Source organism: Pinus tabuliformis, chromosome 4_2 (assembly GCF_031772625.1).
Source record: "Pinus tabuliformis cultivar Carrire ecotype Pingquan chromosome 4_2, CPIR1, whole genome shotgun sequence".
Taxonomy (NCBI): domain Eukaryota; kingdom Viridiplantae; phylum Streptophyta; class Pinopsida; order Pinales; family Pinaceae; genus Pinus; species Pinus tabuliformis.
Window position 1 is genome coordinate 1,062,803,875 of NC_142304.1, and position 20,637 is coordinate 1,062,824,511.

Sequence of the window (20,637 nt, forward strand, 5' to 3'; positions counted from 1 at the left end):
ATAATATTTCTCACACTCATTCTTATTTATGAAAATTGACTTGAACTTCGAGAATGACAAATAACATAAAACACAACATGAAATTGCAAATTATAGTAATAATACTGAAGGTACTTTAATTTGGAGTCGTTTACACAGATAGAGGAATTGTTGAGTCTAAAGTGGCCGGAATTCATGAAAAAAATTACAAAAAAATTTGTAGAGGCAGTGTTTGAATCGTGTTTTTGATGGTGGAAATGGATTCAGCGCCATAAAAAAATGTTTACAACACTTAAAATTTTGAAGTTTAACAACTATAACTTGGATTTACAAAAATCCTTGCCAGATTTTTTCTGAATATGACTGTATGACCAATTCCTCTAGCTAATTAAACTTCCACAACCATGAACAATTGAAGTTGAAATATTTTATCAGAAAAATACATTTAAAATGAATTTCAAAAGAAAAAAAAAACAAGTTGCCCCAGCAAAATAGTTCAAACTTATTATTCCAAATACAATATGATTAATTTACACAACACAACGTTGCATTAATTTTTTTTTGAGCCCAAGTATTTTTTACAGCACAACTACTTCTGCCGAAAATTATGAGATGGCCATTATATTGCACTCCAACAAAAAAAACACAAAGGAATAGTAGAGAAATAACTATGCGGAAAATACGAAGGAAATGTCATTGAAACAAGAAGACTTGAAATTTCCAATATCGTTCTTCAAAACCCATTAGAGGATATAATTGCTTCATATGTTTATGAAAGGATTAGCTGCTAAAATACAACACAAACTAAGTAAATATCCCTTATATACAAATATCAACTTTCGATATCCATATCGTTACCAACCATGATAATTTCTATGACGTTTTCAAAGATAAAAATTGTTAACAACCATGATAATTTTTATGACATTTTCAAAAATAAAAATGGTTTTTGAGTTTAAGCACAATAGCACTTAAATAAATATTGAGAAAATGCAGAGCAATTCTTAGTGAACAATGAAAATTCCAATATCATTATTGAAAATCTAATGTACCATATATTTGCTATAGATATTTATGCAATGATTATTTAAACATAGCCAATTTCACTTCTATCCAAAATAACAATTCCAAGCCAAAACTAAATACTAACACTTTTATAGGTATTTTCCAAGATAAAACTTCTTTTGAATTTGATCAAACTTTCAATTGATAGACAACATAAGCAAAGGCATTTTCCCAAACATACCTCTGCCATCTCGCTCACAAGTCATAGAGTCTCGTAGATGGTACCCGCAAGTTCAAGGCTTGTAGGTTATAGTGTAGTGTCCGTAGATAGTACTTTGCGTTCTCCTCACCTACTTCCCACTCAACTTCGCTGGTATCATGACCTCTGTTGCCTATAGTGCGGGCGGTCTAAGTGTTCTTCGGTCCATTTTGGGAGCCCTGGTCCAACATTTGCATCATCGACATTAAAAACATTTTTTGATAAACAACACAAAAAAAGACATTTTCAATGAAATTCCTGTGCCCATGCCTCTGTTCCATAGCGCCAAACACATGTTGAAATTTTTCTCTTGATTCGTAAAATATTCTACTTCTCTCAAACTTAGGAGAAACATAGCTGAACTTTAAGATGTAAAAACTGCACAACAACAAATCTAGAAATATTTCTTCTTCTCAGTGGTACCAGCAACCCTCATCTTCCTGATAACGTTGGACATCTCCTCTAGCTTCTTCTTGGCCCTTTTGTGGGTTCCCATCTTCTTCTTTGCCACTTTTAGAGCACGCTTATCTTTCCCTACCTTCAATTGCTTGGTGATCCACTTCTCGTAAGGAGAAAAACCTGCAACTTTCCTTATCAGCTTCATCACAAAGTCCTTTCGTTTGCTACTCTTCCCTTTATTAGCAGAAGGGTGAGGCGCGAGCTCATGCTTGGTGACTATATGCCCTATGTTGAGGCCTACAAAAATCCCCGATTTTGGCTGCGTAGTGCCATGATTGTTCCTAGTAAAATATTCTACTTACTGCATCATCTCGCTCCTATATCATTGTTGGGTAGTTCTAAACAGTTATTTTTAGATCTCCACCACTAATATGATCCAACGATGCAAATTATTTTAATCATCTAACACACAAATCTACGATTTCACAATGAGAAACAGTGACAGCTAAGAGAGTTCTTCTCAAAGGGGAACGTCTTAGACGTTATTAAAAAAATTACATGTTTAACAAAAAAATAATGTATATTTTTTTTGGATAAACACATTTGAACTTTGAATCTTACAATTTACATGATATTCCATAACATCACAATTACGAATTGAGCTTCCTTCCTTTGTAAAAAGATAATTTACATTATATGAAAATAAACTTTAATCAAATTACAAAAATACAAGTTAAATGAAAAAATTGCAGCTTATATAAAAGTGATTACATATTAATTAGAAATTTTGTGTTTAGTGAAGTAGTTTTTTGGATTTAAACTATGTCAAAGGCAATGTTTAGAGTGGACACTCCATCCATTATTCACCAAAAACACCTTAACAAATGAAAATAATTAGTAGCTAAATGAAAGAATTTTATCTTTTCAAAATGAAAAGAACTAATAATTAAATGTTTAAAAAATAAAAAAATACAAATTATAGGTTAAATGAATGAAAAATTAACTCAAAATAATTCCACCTCAAATGAAAAAAAATACAGGTTAAATATAACAAATAATTGGTTGAATACAAAAGCTAAACACATTGTAGTCACTCATGTAAGAAATGGAGTATGGCTACATAGATTATGTTTAGGTATTGGATTGGAACAAGAAGTTGTAAATATAGATTGTGACAGTGAGAGTGCAATCTTCTTGGAAAAGAACCAAATTTTTAATTTGAAGATAGAGCATGTCAATGTTTAGTATCACTTCATGAGAGATATGATTAAACAGAAGATGTTGCTGAAAAAGTGGATTATCAAAAATATTGTAGATTCAGTAACAAAATCGATGCATTAAGAAGTTTTCTCGATGTAGAAAAACAATGAGGATTATTTCTCTAGATTGCTAATCATGTATTCTTATGACCCCTTGTGTGCAAAGAAAATAGCGAGAGAATGTTGGGCATGTGTTATATTCTTTGCACAACTATTTTTATGTGTTGTACAAAGGTGATGCACAACAAGGAGGGGGGGAGGGGGTGGTCAGGATCGAAGCCCCGCCACCCAAAGCGGGGGTTTGTAGGAAATACCCCCATTTTTTTATTCTTTTGGGTTGTTTTCAACACATTATTTTTCTAAAAGAAGTTTTGTGGAACATGATAGTTTTCCCCATGGTTTTGCAATTTCGGATAAGGAATTATAAATGTATTATGATACAGAAGAAATAGATTAGTGGTTTATGGATGCTGCAAGATATATATGTTGTATTGTATACACTGTACAGATGAATACAAACCCTAAATCTAATGGTATTTGCAAGAGAGGAGTGGAAAGAATCAATTATGTTTAACATATATAGTTCATGTGAAAAATAAAAGCATAACTATGCACAATATTAATGAAACTTGAAAATGAGTATTTGGAATATTAACCACAATAGTCATTTTTTATGTCGATGTTTCAAGTCTACAACAAGACTCATCGTCGGGACAAATCCATCGAGAAAAGCAAGGAGGAAGGGAATAATAGTGAAAGGAAGGATGAACAGAGAGAAATGGTTGACCAGATAACCCTAATTTATTAATTATAATAATTAACATAAAAGGTATTCAAATGTTGAGGGAAATTAATTAGAAATAGAAATTATAAATGATAATAATAATTATTAATAATGCTATATTTAGGATAATGGTCAATTAATAAAGTTAATAATCATGTTATTATTAAAAGAATTAAATATCATCATTATTGGTAATAATTATTACTAATAATGAAATTGAATTAATAGCATAATAATTATATTATTAACTAGATTAATAAACATTATACTAAATTAATCTTATACTAATAATAATTATAAAAAAACTAGAATGTAAAAATTAGTAATAATGATTTATTTTAAGGGGAGGGGAAAAATGAGGAGGAAAAGATTAATTATTCTTAATGTATGATATTATTATTATTAAGGATTGAAGTTAATAGTTATTATTAAAGAAATATTAACTTAATCATATGATAAGATATTAGTATATTATAATTATAGGGATGAATAGTTTTTGATTAGTTAGGGAAATTTAAGGGAGGAATGGAAGGGTTATGGGAAGGGAGAGATTTATGAGGGAAAGATGAATATGGAAGGTAAATAGGGAAATTTATATATGGTTTAGTCTTTGTTGAGAGCTCTCGTGTAGCAGGAATCCAGCTTATGCTTACTGCCAAACCCCCATTTCTATTAATATTTTGAGGATGCTTTATAATTTCAAGAGCTTCCCAAATTTTCAGTTTATATTGTTGCTTCTCTTTAGCAATTATTTTGGAGTCTTCAAGGCATATGTGGTGGCATGTCTTAGCTGAGTGTTCTACAAGTGCAGAAGTCCTAGTTCTGTTATTTTTTACGTTAGCACCATTCTCTTTGAGCCTTATTTTAATGGACCTTCATGTCTCTCCAATGTAACAATTCCCACATGACTTTGTAAACACCTATCTACGGGAGGTGATCCAGATTGTCTTTAACAAATATCATCTTATGTCTTATAGTAATTAAGGGTTTGAAAGAAGTTTCAATACCATTCTTTCTATGAACTTTGGCAAGTTTATCAGTAACTCCTTGAATGAAAGGTAAATATGCTTTATTGTTAGAAGTTTTAGAGCTTGTTGTAAGGAGCCTTACTTGATTTTTGGTCCTAGCTCTTTTGATGGTCTTAATGATGTCTTTATTTTTATACCCGATACTTAAAAATACTCAATAAATTTTATCTTAAAACTTTAAAATAAAAAAAATATTTTTTAAAAAATTAATTAATTTATAAAAATAATAAAATTTTAAAATTAATTTATTAAAATAAATTATATAATAATAATAATAATAAAATAAACAATAATTTTATATTAATAAAAGTCACATTAATACCCTTACATCAAAATTCATACATCCCGAATCGTCCAAAAGAAAAGAGATCTTCCAATAAGTAAACAAAGTATTTACTCTCATTATATATAAAATTATAAATTAAATATTATAAAATTAGAAATTATATATATTAAATAAAAATATTATAATAAATATTTTTTAATCATATTTTTTAATTCTAAATTTAAAATTAAGTATATAAGCTTCGTTTACTCTCACCATATATAAAATTATGAATTAAATAGTATAAAATTATTATTTATATATATTAAAGAAAAATATTATAATAAATATTTTATAATCATAATTTTTTAATTCTAAATTTAAAATTAAGTATATAATAGCTTATTTAAAGTTGAGTATATAATAGTTTGTTGAGAAGCTTAAAAGAAGGAGATGGGAGAATGACATGGCATGGGTCAGAATTCCTAAAAGAAACTAAGAGAAAAATAATTGAAAAAGACCTAAAATATTTTTAAAAATATTTATGTAAACTAGTCGAATAAACACTTAACCTACCAAATAGTATGAAGGTTGGTCTCAATCAAAATTTCAATTATGTATGTGGCGAACTTATATGAATTATATATTAAACAAAAATATTATAATAAATATTTTATAATCATAGTTTTTTAATTCTAAATTTAAAATTAAGTATATAATAGCTTATTTAAAGTTGAGTATATAATAGTTTGGTGAGAAGCTTAAAAGAAGGAGATCGGGAGAATGACATGGAATGGGTCAGAATTCCTAAAATAAACTAAGAGAAAAATAATTGAAAAAGGTCTAAAATATTTATGTAAAATAGTCGAATAAACACAACCTACCAAATAGTATGAATGGTGATCTCAATCAAAAATTCAATTATGTGTGGCAAACATATATTGAGTATCTTGTAGTAAAGTGTGTGTAAGTAAAATATATAGATGGGATTATGTTTACTTCTAGGAAAATAATAATGGTCTATATATGACTTTACAAATGGTTTGTCGTGTGAGACGCTTTAGTGAACCATTAAAATTAAAATTATAGTATATTAAAATATTTCACATAATGACATCTTATTATGGATTATTTATAGATTTCTCAAAAGTATAATCATAATTCCATATTACCATGAAAATTATCAAAAATTCTATCAATGATCCATTTAATTATCAATGATGGTATGATATGCAAATGAATCAGTACAAACAAGTTCTTGATTAATAGAAGGAGATGGTAAATAAACAACTTAACCATATGTTTTTTTTGTTATTTCTAAATCCTTCACTTTTTGATAACAAGTCAATGACATACCTCTTCAATCCCTATGTGTAGTTAATATTGTATAATAAATTTTGTGTTATAAAAATTGTGTGAATAATGGACTCAAATGCTTCATCGTGATATCAATGAAGAGGTTCTTCAACGTTAAAAATTGTATGAAGTCATCTCAAATTCCAATTTTAGCAAGGATGTTAATATTTTGATCTTGAGGAGGTTATAAGGTTTCTAGTTTGCTCAAGTTTTTAATTTTAACTCCATGTTATCAAGGTTTGAAGTATTTCGATTTTGGATTTCAAGCTAAACATACTTAAGGTTAGGAATCAATATTTTTCCATTCTAGTTACAAAATGAATTTTTATGATTAAAAAAATCTTACAAGAATTAATAAGCCAATAAAGAAAAAAATTAATAAATGAAATAGCAATATAACAAAACACCCCAATGCTACACACATTGAGATAGTTAATGAGGAAAGAGTATTGTAATGTAGTACATTGATTTCCAAAAATAGAAATATAAATTGAAATTAGTCACTCAAATTGCTTATGCTTGTTTAAATCCTCATATTTCCTTCTCTCTACATTTTTAGTGAAATGAAAGATAAATGAATAAAACTAGATGCTTATATTTTTTTATGTGATGGATAATGTATATTCATTTTAAAATCCATACACCATTCTGAAAAGGTCATGCTATGTTTATTGTGGTTGCAAAATGTGTATGCATTTTTTGTTCAACATTTTCAAGTCTGCTTGAACATTATGTATGTGCATCACCTAGACAAGCATTATGTATATGCCTTATCATTTTTTAATAACAAAGATGATTTTTTAAACCATTGATACCCTAAAAAAGAATTTGTATCTTCATGCATGTGCCCCCATTTGAGACATGTAGCAAAAGAGACATTACATTCAAAGTGTTCTCTTTAAAACATTGGTATCTCTGCCTACATCATACTCATTACTATAATGTCGTGCACGTCTTCTTAATGAGGTTGAATTGACAATTTGAAAATAGAGTAATCTAAGGAGGTGACGTTTTCACCCAGAAAACAATGGAAATTCTGGCAAGATTTTGACAAAATATGGTGGAAATTTTTGGAAATCCAAGTTACAGCTGTGAAACTTCGGGATTTTGGGAGCCCCAAGGGTTCTTGATGGTGCTGAATCCAGTTCCAGCATAAAAAATATGACTCAAACACTCCCATGGTTGGATTTCTTCAAAAAATTCCATCGTATTCCAATGAGAAATTTGTCATCCAAGCAAAATTTTCACCTCGTTACGCATCACACTTTGAAAACAAAGGTTGAAATTCGAATACATATTTAGAGGGGAACAATACCATGTCTAATTTTCATTTCCTTAGATTTATTATTGATGTTTCTTTTCTGCATTCCTAATCAAAATCTCTGTCATAATATCCTATGAGATCCTATCTACAATAAAAATGATTAGCAAAGTATATTGAGTTGGGATTTTATAGAACACATAAAATATTCAAACACATCGATTATAATGGCATTGTTAACAAACTACCAACATTTTTGAAATTTGTGTTTTTTAAATTTATTAGCTCTAAAGTTATGAAGAAATTTTGATTGTTGTTTGATGGTTAAGACAAAGTGTTCCTATGTTGAGGGGTCATTGTTAAATCTTAATAAACTTAATTAAAAATTATACTTCATTTTCATATGTTTCATAAAAGTGATTAATTATCAATGCATAGAAACTAATTTTATATTCTTCAATTCAATCTTGATGAAATTATGATGAACTCGAATGCAAGAGAAGTTAGTAATTACTAGCCCAAGAATTCACTAAGCCAAATTCTAGTAATAAGAAGTTAATAACCACTAGCTTGAGAAGGAACTAAAGTAACATTTACTAATAGCCACATCCTACAAGTCTCATGCAAGGGACAAGCATTCATATCATGATTTGAATCAGTGTCATTGCCACAAAATTTTCTCCAAGTTACCACTAGACCACATCCTTTCAAAATGTGGTCTAACAACAATTTGGAATAGTTATGGCGAATATGACCTAGGTTCGAATCCTAGTAAACTAGCTCCTCCCATCCATGGGCTCTACTAGTTGTGGCTTGTGTCTAGCTCACCATTATTAAGCATGTGGTTTAATAGATGAACCTAGAATTCATGCCTTATTCATATTTGTGCCAATCATTGTTTTTTCCGTTATTTTTATTTTTCGAGGAAATATCCGGGAAGATCCACCTAAATGGATTACTTCTTTCTTACTAGAGCCTAACCCCAAGGGTGTTAAGGAGAATTGACCTTTTGACCTCCCATTAGCGAGGTGTTTTTAGCAACGAGAACTCGACCAATTGAGATAACCCTCGAGGCTAGCCTTGTTTTAACCTGTAGGAGTGTAGTACATAATTTTCTTTCGCCTAGAAATTAAAATTTCATTCTTGCACTTAAAAGTGTTATCAAATATGGAGTCAATGTTTTCCAAGTTTTAATTCATTTAGTTATCTTTCTTTTCTGTGTGTGTGTATTGCAAGAATAACATTAGGGGTTAGATTAAATTATTTTCATCAATATCATTGGGAATTTGGATATAATGTATCATTGGTTCAGATCACGAGGGCTTCACCTCGTTGAACAATATCTTATCGTGTTCATTCATAAAAGACATTTTAAAATTGTGAAAAAATAAAGTCAATATATTGTAGGTATTAAGGGTTGGATGTAGGGTATTGGGGGGTTTGAAAAGGGATATTTGATAAAAAATAATTTAATTTATTTAGGAATATGTATTAGGAGGGGGGTTCAAGAAAAGGGTTTTGGGAGATATTTATCAATATATAGTGGAATTAAGGGGTTTCTTTAATATCACATTAACAAACATTATTAGGTCCCTATAATACTAGCGATTGCCCCATTACTGTTTTCATCGTAGCCCCTTATTGTTATTGTTGTGCCCCTATTGTCCCCATATTGTTATTATTGTGCCCCATAGAAGCCCACTATTGTTATTGTTGTGCCCTTATATTATTATTGTTATGTCGGCTCTGATTATATTGTGACTTCTTTGACTCCTATATATAGAAAGGAGGTTTTGTCATTTGTATCATCCAAGAATTGTTCATTTGTTAATGTAAAGGAGGTTTCCCCCTCAAAGAGGCTTATTTTGAAGTCGTTGATCTTTTTTTTTTTTTTTTTCAGGCTCCAAAATTCCATCTCAAATAGGTGGCCTTGGGAAAATAATCATAACTTTCTCTCTAATCATCAAATTCAAATTTTGTAAAACTTAACAGAAAGAGGATGGACTTTAGTGTTTTAGGTATCGTTTGCAGGGCCTAAGGTTGAAACAGTGACACGTGGAACTTCGTACAAGTTCGCTTTACTGAACTAATCTATAATCAGGTCATTGTGGGAGATTAGGCATAAATCTTTCTTAGAAAATCTAATCTTTATCAGATTTTTGGTATTGGAAAGAGGACTCAAAGGGCTACCACAGGACAAAATTTTAGACCTTGGAAATCCTAAACTACAGATATACAATAGATTCAATATCAAGATCCTATAAAGCGAAAAAAGGTGTGTAGTCTTTTTAAAAATTTGCACAAGTTTTGTTTGAAAAAAATAGTTTGAATTGATTAAAAGGGCATAGTGAAGAAAATTATTATTAGTTGATTCCCCGAAGAAATAAAATGGCAACACCTAGTAAGAAACCTGAAAGCTCTACTATGACACGTGAAGAAGAGGAAGAAATGCAACATGATATATCAAAATTATGAGACCAAGTGCAACAAATTTCACTCTCACAAAAAGTAACATAAGCTAAGATGGATGGTTTGAAGAATGGCATCAATGGTATGAAAGGAAACATTGAATATTTGAAGAAATACATGGAAGGTTGGAAGGAAGGTTTGACAAAGCTGCTACAAGAAAAGCTTCCTAATGGCAAAAAGGTAGTAGAGGAAACTCATGATGAGAACAAAATAAATGTTAATCATGATTTCAAGAATGACAACATTGAAGATTTGAAGAAAGACGTGGAAACTTTGAAGGAAGCTTCGACAAAGTTTCTACAAGAAAGGCTTCCTAATGGGAAAAAGGTAGTAGAGGAAACTCATGATAAGAACAAAAGAAATGTTAATCATGATTTCATAGACTCTAACATTGGAATGAAGACCCACCACGTTCCGAAGATCGATATGAGGAATTTTGATGACAAGGATCCCGTAACATGGATACTACAGATGGAACAACATTTCGATCTCCATAATGTGAAAAACACACAAAAGGTACGCATTGTAGCTTTATATTTAGAACCCAATCAATTTGTATGGTAACGATGGATTTGATCTCGTAAACAAATTGTCACTTGGTCAATTTTTATGGAGGAAATGATAGCACATTATGAGGATAAAAAGAGAAACACCTTCTTTAGCCAATTGATAAATCTCAAACAAAAGGGTTCAATGGTGGAGCACATTGAAGACTTCCAAAATTTGAATATAAGGGTAAAAGATATTCCAGAGGAGCATAGGATTGATGTGTTCATAGGGACTTTAAAGGATACCATCCAACATGAGGTTCGCCTTTGGGAACCTGATTCATTGGAGAAGGCATTCAGGTTGGAAAGAAAAATTGAAAGAAAAATTATGGAACAAGGAAGCCTACCACTCACAACTATAAAGATGGAAGTGTTGCTACCCCTAGCCTTCCAAAACCTACAAGGTTGACACTAAAACAATTGGAAGAAAAAAGAAAAAAAGGGCTTTGTTACAGTTGTGATAGAAAATACACTAAAGGTCATAAGTGTGCTAAGAATAAAATATTTTACATATATTGTGAAGAGGAGGAAGAAAAGGAACAAGAAACATCAAAAGAAGAGGATATACACCAGGAATCAAGCCTATAGAAATAAGAAATGAATCTGACCATATCTTGTAATGCATTGGTTGGAATTACCACTCCTCAAACTCTCAAGATAGAAGGACATATCAAGAAGAAAAAGGTAATAGTGTTGATTGATTTGGGTAGTACCCATAATTTTATTCATTGTAAGATAGCCAAGGAATTGAATTGCTTCCTATATCCAGCACCAGAGTGTCAAGTGATGGTTGCAAATGGAGGAACCATAAATTTCTTTCAAAAGTGACATAATATCAAACTATCCATGGGAGAATATGTATTGAATAGTCCTATGCTTTCTATTCCAATGGGTGGTGTTGATGTTGTACTAGGAGTCCAATGGCTACAATCTTTGGAGACAATAGCTTTTAATTTTAAAGAACTTTTCTTGAAATTTTTTTGGGAAGGAAAGGAAGTTGAATTAAGGGGTATCACAAGGAAACCAGGAAAGATAATAAGCTCTAATGACATGACAAAGCTTCTAAAGAAATAACAACGAGGTGTAATTTCATAATTATGTTCACTAGAAGTTGCCACATTGAAATCATCTATTTCTCCAGATCTCCAAGAAGTCTTGGACGATCATTCCAAGGTGTTTGAGACTCCCAAAGGCCTCCCAACTATTCGTGATCATGATCATGCTATTCATTTGAGTACAGGAATTGTTCCTCCAAACATCAGGCCTTACAGATATCCTTATGCACACAAGAGTGAAATTGAACCTATGGTTGTAGAAATGCTAGAGGTTGCTATAATTCAACCTAGTCAAAGTTCTTTCTCTGCTCCAGTAGTATTGGTGCACAAGAAGGATGGATCATGGCACACGTGTCCAGATTATATGGAGCTCAACAAGCTCACTATTAAAGATAAATTTCTCATTCCCGTCATTGATGAATTATTGGATGAATTAAATGGAGAAAATTACTTCACCAAATTGGATCTTTGTTCAGGATATCATCAAATCAGAATGAAGACTGAAGACATTCCGAAAACAACATTTAGAACTCATGAGGGTTATTATGAATTTTTGGTCATGCTTTTTGGCCTTACCAATGCACCTTCTACATTTCAAGGTTTGATGAACTCCATTTTAAAACCCTTCCTTAGAAAATTTGTGCTAGTATTTTTTGATGATATAATAATCTACAACAAGTCTTGGAAGGATCATGTTCAACATGTTGACAGGGTGCTCAAACTATTGGAGGAGAAACAATTATATGCAAAAACCTCCAAGTGTTTCTTTGGAGTACAAGAGGTGGAATATCTGGGTCATATTATATCTCATGAAGGTGTTAAGGTAGACCCTAGAAAAATTAAAGCCATTAGGGAATGGAAAATCCCCACATCCGTAAAGCATCTGCGAGGATTTCTCGGGTTGACAGGGTATTATCGCAAGTTTGTTAAGAATTATGGGAATATAGAAGCAACTATAACAACATTACTAAAGAAAGACACATTTTATTGGACTCCGGAAGCAACAAAGGCCTTTGAACATCTTAAAGAGGCAATGTGCCAAACACCAGTCTTAGCTACGCCGGACTTCAAAAAAACCTTTATTGGGGAATATGATACCTTAGGAAATGGAATTGGTGTTGTTTTAATGCAAGAAGGAAGACCCATTACTTTTGAAAGCCGTCCAATAAAAGGAAAGTATTTACACAAAGCTATTTATGAGAAGGAAATGTTGGAAATACTACATGCACTTAAGAAATGGTGACCTTACCTAATGGGAAGACACTTCAAGGAAAAAACAGATCATGATAGTCTTAAATACTTTTTAGAACAAAAATTATGTTCATAAGAGAAACAAAAATGGGTCACAAAGATGTTGGGTTGTCACTTTGAAATCATCTACAAAAAAGGGAAGCAAAATGTTGTTGCGGATGCACTCTCAAGAAAGGATGAGGATCTGAAAGCATTGCTTTGTGCCATCTCTATCATCCAACCAGATTGGATAAACGAAGCAAGGGATGAATGGAAGAATGATGAAAAAGTGTGGGCACTCATTCAAAAGTTGCAGCAAGATCACAATACATCTAATACATTTAGCTGGAAAAATGATTTGTTATGGTACGACGATTGCTTATACCTCTGTAAGAATTCCCAACTCAAAAAAAATATTCTTCTAGAATTGCACACCTATCCCTTAGAAGGGCACTCAGGATTTTTAAAAACTTACCATAGGGTTAAGAAGGATTTTTTTGGGATGGCCTTAAATCTAATATTCAAAAGTTTGTGGCAAAATTTTTGGTTTTCCAACAAAATAAAGTTGAGAAAATTAAGACCTCGGTTCTGTTACAACCTTTATCCATTCCAAGTCAACGTTGGGAGGAGGTTTCAATGGATTTTATCACAGGTTTACCCAAGTCTGAAGGAAAGAGTATCATCATGGTGGTAGTTGATAGACTTACCAAATATGCACACTTTTGTGCATTATCTCATCCATTTAAAGCCAGTATAGTTGCTACTGCATTCATGGAAACAATTTAAAGGCTACATGGAAACCCAAAGGTTATTGTAAGCGAAAGAGATCCCATTTTCACTGGAAATTTTTGGACTGAAATATTTTCTTGTCTGGGTACTCAGTTAGCTCATAGCTCATCTTATCATCCTCAATCTGATGGGCAAACTAAGATAGTGAACAAATGTTTGGAAGGATATCTTTGTTTCTTTGTATTTGATAAACAAACACAATGGGTCAAGTGGTTGACTCTGGCTGAATGGTGGTATAACACTTCATTCCATACTACAACAAAAATGACCCCATTTATGGCATTTTATGGATATCATCAACTGTCCATCACAACATCTTTAAGAGAAAATTGTAAGGTTCAAGCAGTGGAAGATCACATCGAGCATCAACAACATGTTCTCCAACTCTTAAAGGATAACCTCACTTTGGCATAGAATAGAATGAAACAACAGACAGATCAACATTGCAGCGAAAAAAGTTTTGATGTAGGTGACTGGGTATTTCTACGACTACAACCATACAAACAAATGTCCCTCAAGCAAGCTAAAAAGGATGATAAATTATCACCAAAGTATTATGGTCCTTACAAGGTGTTGCAAAATATTGGTACTATGGCATACAAATTGGAGCTTCTTGCATCTTCCTCAGTGCACCAAGGTTTCCATGGTTCATGCTTAAAGAAGGTTATAGGTGACAAGCTCCCAGTTCAAACAATATTGCCAAAACTTGACGAGGAAGGAAAAATCATATTGGAACCTGAAGTAGTCCCAGAAATGAGAACTCAGCAGCTACGAAATCAATCAATTTTAGAGTATCTCATCAAGTGGAAGAACTTACCCGCTGAAGATTCCACATGGGAGGCTGAGAGTTTTGTACAGAAGCATCCAAAATTACTCAAGCGTTGAGGACAACACATTTTTTAAGGAGAGGGGCATGTTAGGTCCCTATAATACTAGTGATTCCCCCATTACTATTGTCATTGTAGCCCCTTATTGTTATTGTTGTGCCCCTGTTGTCCCCATATTGTTATTGTTGTGCCCCATAGAAGCCCACTATTGTTATTGTTGTGCCCTTCTATTATTATTGTTATGTCGGCTCTGATTATATTGTGACCCCTTAGACTCCTATATATAGAAAGGAGGTTTTGTCATTTGTATCATCCAAGAATTGTTCATTTGTGTAATGTAAAGGAGGTTTCCCCCTCGAAGAGGCTTATTTTGAAGTTGTTGATCTATATTTTCTTCTATTTTGTGAGCTGGTTGCATAACACACACGCTATGCTATGGGTTCACTATGTGAAGACCCTATGGTTGGAATTCCCCTAGGTGAGACATACTAGACTACATTGACTGGTCAAGCATCCTTTGAGGTTTCCTCGTGAGGTTTTTTTTAAAGAATATATATTTTCTCGGATAGAATCAAACTTAATGGTCCCAAAGGTTCATTACTCCCTTCTTCCCAATGGGATCAATCAACATCTAATGTGAAATTGTAATTTCAATTTCTAAAAGCGATGGCATTATAATACAAAATTCATGTGTAATAAGACAATAGTTTACTAGATTCCACTTTGCAATGCAATTGAATATCCAACATACTTTGATCTTCATACTTCATGATATTTGATACTGTTGGCTTATTGGGGCCTGACCCAGGTTCGGAAGTGTTTTAGCCAAACAAATCCCGCACTATCGGCCCTTTCGGCAACAATCCGCAGAGCGCAGACTGAAGTCTCACCCATGGTAGTATGGGAGCGTGTTGGAACCAGGTTTCCGCACCCTAGGGATGTCTTGATGAGGTCTGTAGGGGTCACGAACCGATCTGCGCACTCGCGGTACTCTGCACAGCTGTTTAGACTTCTCATAGCTCAGTGACAAGGCACTTCTTAGATTCTTATCATTATTGTGGTTATTATAGAGTTGATCTACTTCTTAGGGTTTTTAATCAAACATTCAACAGTTATAACCAGCGCACACAACCATAAATCTTAAAGATATGCATAAAACCAGAACATAAGCTTACACATATAGATCTGTGACCAGATGCACAATAATTCAGAAACACTTATCTTTATTAATCTTTTGTTTCAGTACAATCCAATTCCACCCTGCGCACTCAGCTACAGGGGTCCACGCACATAGCTGCGGACTCTACTAGGCCTCTATTCGCACAGCTGCAGAGCCTACTCTTACTACTACCAAACCCGACTCGGACTTACGGACTCGGAGCGAACAACGCATTACACGTCAGATCTCCTCAAGAATTACCGAAAAAACTGACTTCTAAGCCTAGAGCCCTGCTCTATTTATACATTCCCATGGGAATGCCAACTTGCTTTCTATTATCTTACATTTTTCTTGGGCGAATAACCCTTTGACTTGACTCATTACAATTTGCGCTCTACACACTTCGCGGAACCTTTACCATACTTTTACCCAAAATTGTGGGCTTTAAGCCCCAAAACCATTATGCAGGGGATCCGTTGCCCAACAGATGCCATTAAGATCACGTGGTTTGCTTCAAGCTAGATATGACATGTGCCAAATTAGATGAAATGTACCACAGTAATGAGCTCTAAATGACAATAAGTAAGTTATTTATAAGTATAAGAAAACTAAATCAAAATGAATATTTAGATCTAACTCTTCTTGGGAAAAGGAAAACACTTATTTTTTATATAACATTTCTTTCTTCTAAAAAAAATTAATCAAAATTCATTATAAAACCATAATCTAGGCCAAATCAATTCCAAATAAAAACATATTAGATTTTTAAAAAATAATAAGATAAGATAATAATATACATTACAAAGACCTAGCTAATTAATTAACTATTTACTATTATTATTAAAATGCATTTTATTATGATGCGACATAAATATTTAAAATACTGCAGAGATAATTTTAAAGACTTCATTGTTTAAAAGTAATAAGCGATAATGGTTTTGGTTTAAAGCAATAAGTTTCTCTGGAAAATTACAATCCGAAATTTCATTACAAGATTTTCCATTTGCACAGTCGTCTTTTGAAGTTTAAGATACGTATATCGAAGTGTAAGAGGTCGTATGCATTTATAAAAGCACGATAATTTTCTTATCAAAGTGCGGTGCACTATTACATTTTCTTCCCAAGTTAGAAGACATTTTCTTAGGACTTTAACAATTTGACAGGAACAATACAGGCCTACTGCGGAAACATATCCTCTTTGGATATATAAATATACCAAGAGCTTTAGATGTGTTTTAAGAGATTAAAGAGAAAATCAATGATTTTGTTTGCATGAACATGTATGAAATAAAGAGTACGAAAATGTTGATGAACATTATATTTTTTTGTATTTCTCTATATATTTAATGTGGTATTCCTTCCTAATAACACTTAAAAGTAATCTTGATCTCCTACAAGACTTTGTTGGCCTCCCAAAATCTCGAGTAGGAAATCAAACCTTTCAAAAGCCCAACTTAAAGCCAAACTTGATATCGTTGATGGAAAAAAATTATCCCTAAAAGGGTCGCTTAGAGCAGTGATGACCTAATTGGTGGTTTCCAAATGATCCTATTGTCCTTCAATTGCAGAGGGATTGCCAGTCCCTGGAAGAAGTTGGCATTAAAACACTTGTTTATGAATGTGAAGTGTGATGTGATTATGATTCAAGAGACCTTGGGTTTGGGGGAGTCCGTTATAAATATTTTGGGAGATATGTTGCCTGGGTGGTCATTTGTGACCCTAGATTCAAATGGTTGTTCACGGGGTTTGGCTTTAGGCATAAAATACTTTTAAACTCCTGGAGCTCAGATTCGATGTTGGGAGTGGAGGTATACTCATTCAAACTTTGTACAAACTTAACTCTTCTTAAATTATATGGCCCCTGTCAGGATCGTATTTCCTTTTGGAATAATCTGATTGAAAAATCTCTGTGAAACCGTCGAAACCTTGTGATTGGAGGGTATCTAAATGTCTCACTAGGGATCTCTGAGTCATCAGGACCTAATGCACAAGTGGATCCTCTAGTAGATTTCTTCCTAAACAAAATTCAGATGGGGGGTCTTATTGATGCTGATCTTATCAAAGAAACTCCCACCAAGAGGAATAGGAGGGTTGGTGAGGCAAGGGTTTCTAAGTGATTAGATTGTTTTTTGATAAAAGATGATTTAGCTACTTATATTCCTTATTTTCGCCAGTGGGTTGGCATTGGGGATGACTCAGACCACTTCCCCTTTTTTATGGAACTAAAAGGGGCCAGTGGGAGGTCTGAATCACATTTTAAATTCAATTATTTGTGGTTAAAAGATTTGTCTTTCAATAATTAGTTCATGATATTTGGAGTACTCAGAATGGCTCCTTGGCTCTATCCCTTGCACAGTCCTTTATGGGGAAACTTAAAAAATTGAAGCATGCTTCGATCTCTTGGGCAAAGGAAAAATATATTAGGGATGAGGTTGCTCTAAAACCTATTGAATATGAACTGGAGGTTCTTGAAAGCTTCGAGGGAGATGGGTATGAGACAGAGGAAAAAAAGAGAAAGATAAAAACTATGGAGGGTGAAAGGCACAGGATCCTGAAAGAAAATGAAAAAAATTAGAGGTTGAAAAGTAGAGCCATTTGGCTTAAGGCAGGAGATGAAAGCTCAATTTTTTTTCTAGAACTGTGCCAAGGGAAGGAAAAACTCTAATTCAATCTGGGAATTGAAAAATGAAGAAGGGGAGTCAACTTATTCTTTCAGTGAGTTATCATCTATGGGGGTCAATCATTTTAAAAACTTGTTCAAAGCTCCCCCTAAGGCCACTATCACTGAATTCATCCTGGTTGCTAAAGTTTTCCCTAGGTTTGTGGATGAAGATGATAATAAGACCCTGATGGGACTAGCCACAAAGGGTGAAGTGGAGAGGATCCTTCACACTATGTAGAAAGAGAAGAGCTCGAGTCCTAATGGTTGGATGGTGGAATTCTTCCAACACTTTTGTGATATCATTGGGGATGACCCGATAGGATTGGTGGAGGAATCCAAGCACAGGGGTTTTGTCCACGATCCTACTAACTCTACTTTTCTAGATTTGGTCCCAAAGTTTGATGATCCCCAATGTTTCAATGATTTCAGACCCATCTCCTTATGCAATTGTACATACACAATTATTGCAAAAACCATTGCTCATCGCCTAAAACCTATTATTTCAAAAAATATTTCCATGGAACAGTTTGGCTTCCTTGAAGGCAAGAAAATCCATGAAGCTATTGGTGTTGCCCAAGAATCTCGACACAGTATCAAAAGATATAATAAAAAAGGAATAATTTTCAAGATCAATCTCTCAAAGGCATATGATAAGATTAGTTGGATGTATTTACATTTTCTGATGACTCACCTGGGTTTCAACATTGGTTTTATTAATTGGATCATGGGATGTATTACCAATGTGAGCTTTGTTGTTCTTATTAATGGGGTGGCTTCTCCTTTTTTTTCATAGTCAGAGAGGCCTTCGACAGGGATGCCCTTTATCTCCTCTTCTGTTCCATTTAGCTACGGAGGCTTTGAGCCGTTTGATTCACCTTTCCATTAGAAGGGGAGAATATAAAGGAATTGAAATCGCCATTAACCTTTTCATCACACATCTACTCTTTGTGGACGACATCTTACTTTTTTTTTATGGCTCCAGGGGGGACCTTTCTAAGCTTCAATAAATTGTGGATTTATTCCTAAAAGCTACAAGAATGAGTATAAATGCACAAAAATATTCTATTACTCACAATGGTCTTTCTGAGGCTGAGCTAACTAGATCAATATCACTTTTTCGCTTTGTTGTCATGCCACTGATGGAAAGATTTAAATATCTGGGGTTTCTCTTGACGCCGAACTCCTACAAAAATCGAACTGGAAATGGTTAGTTACAAAACTTGAAAAAAGAGTCAAGCACTGGAGTTTCAAGTGCCTTTCTTAGGTTGGGCGCATGATCCTCATTAAATCGGTTTTACAGGCTATTCCAGTTTATTGGATTGCTCTTTCATGGTTTCTGTTGTAGCTTCCAGAGACAACCTTGGATTTCTTACAAGACCAGTGCTTGGGCACATCTAGATTTGTGTTTCTCAAATGATTTACAGGAAAGTGGAGACATCACTTCTGTGCTATAAATACATATATTTATAGGAAATGGGTTGGTTCATTTATCCAAAGAAATAAGAAATGGATTTCTAGTACTTATTCACAGGTTCAAAACTCAGAAATATGCAATAAAATAATGGAGGTCGAGTATTTCAAGGGCTTACAGCTTAATAAGCTTTTGCAGGGCAGATGAGAAAGGACAAAGAGAAGGAGAAACCCATCACATAAAGAATAAGGCTTCAAGACTTCTACACTTATCACATAGAGCTTGAGGCATTAAGTATTTTATACTTGTTTGAGTTACAAGAAAACATAATTGATGAAGGAGGAGTTGAATGCTATGATTCATGTGTTACAGATTTAAAGACATGGTTTCAATAGTCCACATAGGTATATTCATCAACAATATTGAGACAAGTGAATCTGTGATATAATTATAGGCACTTGCATCACATATCAATACAAATAAATCGATGAGGAAGCTTGAACTCTTTCTAGTAGCTATAATTGCATGAATACAGAGAAGAAATATGAACACAAAATGGGTTTTAATAGAGGGAACACATATTGTAATTCTTGAAGAGGGAGTCACCACCATTCCCTTGATATTCTGATAAATATGTGTTACAAAGAAATACAGTCTGAAATAACATGTCATGTTTTCTATATATTTTCTTAACCTTTTCTAAGTCTTTCTTTCCCCTATTTATCTAGAGAGGGGAGCAAGAACATTCATTACAACAAAAATATATATGGTCTAGATTCAGCTGTCGGGTTGACTAGCTGTATTAGTCATAAATGGTTTTGTGGCCTAAAAGTATTATAGAATTAAATGCCTCCTTGGAAGGAAAGAATATTGGAGGACATCAAAATAAATA

The 20,637-nt window shown here is 33.1% G+C and overlaps 1 pseudogene; it reads right to left on the reverse strand.

Moving 5' to 3' along the window:
* Positions 1-1,637: 1,637 nt before the first annotated feature.
* The window catches only part of LOC149173282 (large ribosomal subunit protein eL36y pseudogene), a 155,593-nt pseudogene continuing 136,593 nt past the window's right edge, over positions 1,638-20,637 (reverse strand).